This window comes from Hippopotamus amphibius, chromosome 12, assembly GCF_030028045.1.
Source record: "Hippopotamus amphibius kiboko isolate mHipAmp2 chromosome 12, mHipAmp2.hap2, whole genome shotgun sequence".
In the NCBI taxonomy this organism is placed as follows: Eukaryota; Metazoa; Chordata; class Mammalia; order Artiodactyla; family Hippopotamidae; genus Hippopotamus; species Hippopotamus amphibius.
In genome coordinates this window covers 56,935,857-56,937,025 of record NC_080197.1, presented here as the reverse complement: position 1 = coordinate 56,937,025, position 1,169 = coordinate 56,935,857, and the positions used below count along the sequence as shown (strand labels likewise).

The 1,169-nt window shown below is 40.5% G+C and overlaps 1 pseudogene; it reads left to right on the top strand.

Moving 5' to 3' along the window:
* Window positions 1–296: 296 nt before the first annotated feature.
* On the top strand, window positions 297–622 carry LOC130833536 (60S ribosomal protein L36a-like; annotated as a pseudogene).
* The last annotated feature ends 547 nt before the right edge of the window (window positions 623–1,169 follow it).

Here is a 1,169-nt window from a genome sequence, read left to right as displayed (position 1 = left end):
CTGACCAATCATAAGGGATTATTATTATTGTAGCCATTATAACTACACTAAAAGGTGATTGAAACTGTCTGGGATTTGTATTAAGCTACAGTTTGTGTTGAATACAAGGAAATGCAACTTCCAACCCTGATTAAGAAGATGTTTCCAGAGGGTGGAGTCACTCCCAACTCACAAGATTTTGTATTTACTAGGCAATAGCTTCTGCTAGGCCCACCCTCAAAGAAAAGCATAAACTCAATAGGAAATAATGGCTAAAAAACATTTGGCTTTTCCGTGCTGATAGCACTCTTGCAAACATGGTGAACATTCCTAAAACTTGCTGGACTTTCTTTAAGAAGTGTGGCAAACACCAACCCCACAAAGGGACACAGTATAAGAAGGGCAAGGATTCTCTGTATGCCCAGGGAAAGCGGCGTTATGACAGGAAGTAGAGTGGCTTTGGTGGGCAGACTAAGCCGATTATCCGGAAAAAGTCTAAAGCTACAAAGGAGATTGTGCTGAGGCTTGAGTGCAATGCCTTGAGCCTGATTGCAGATCTAAGAGAATGCTGGCTATTAAGAGATGCAAGCATTTTGAGCTGGGAGGAGACAAGAAGAGAAAGGGCCAAGTGATCCAGTTCTGAGCTTCCTATTTTGTTTTATTATGACGACAATAAAAATTTGAGATCGTTTACTTCAAAAAACAAACAAGTTTGGTGTAAGAAAAGGTAAAATAAGCAATTGCAGAGTCAGCATGGCATCCGGAAAGACCAAGTAGTATGTGAGCTGTAGGCCCAACAATCAAATCAGTTTCACATAGTGTTTTGACATTGACTTTTCAAGCTAATCGCCTCTTGATCGTGACACCACAGGAGCTGGCGTTATCAGGACAGAGTCAACCAGCATACTAGGGAGATTGGGATTGCCATATGTACATTACTGATAAGAAAAAAAAAATCAGACTGTACACTTTAAATAAGTGCAGTTTATTGTATGTCAATTGTATCTCAATAAAAATTCTTAAAGAAGTGGGGAAAAAAAACCCCAGCATACTGCTCACCTATAGGAAAGGACAGAATTGACTCTGCCTTGAGGTTCACAGAGTAGCTGTCATTGTCATCTCTCAGGCATAGGAATCTATGTGACTCTTGGAAAATGTGGGATGAGGAGCTCTGTCATGAGAGCTATAGC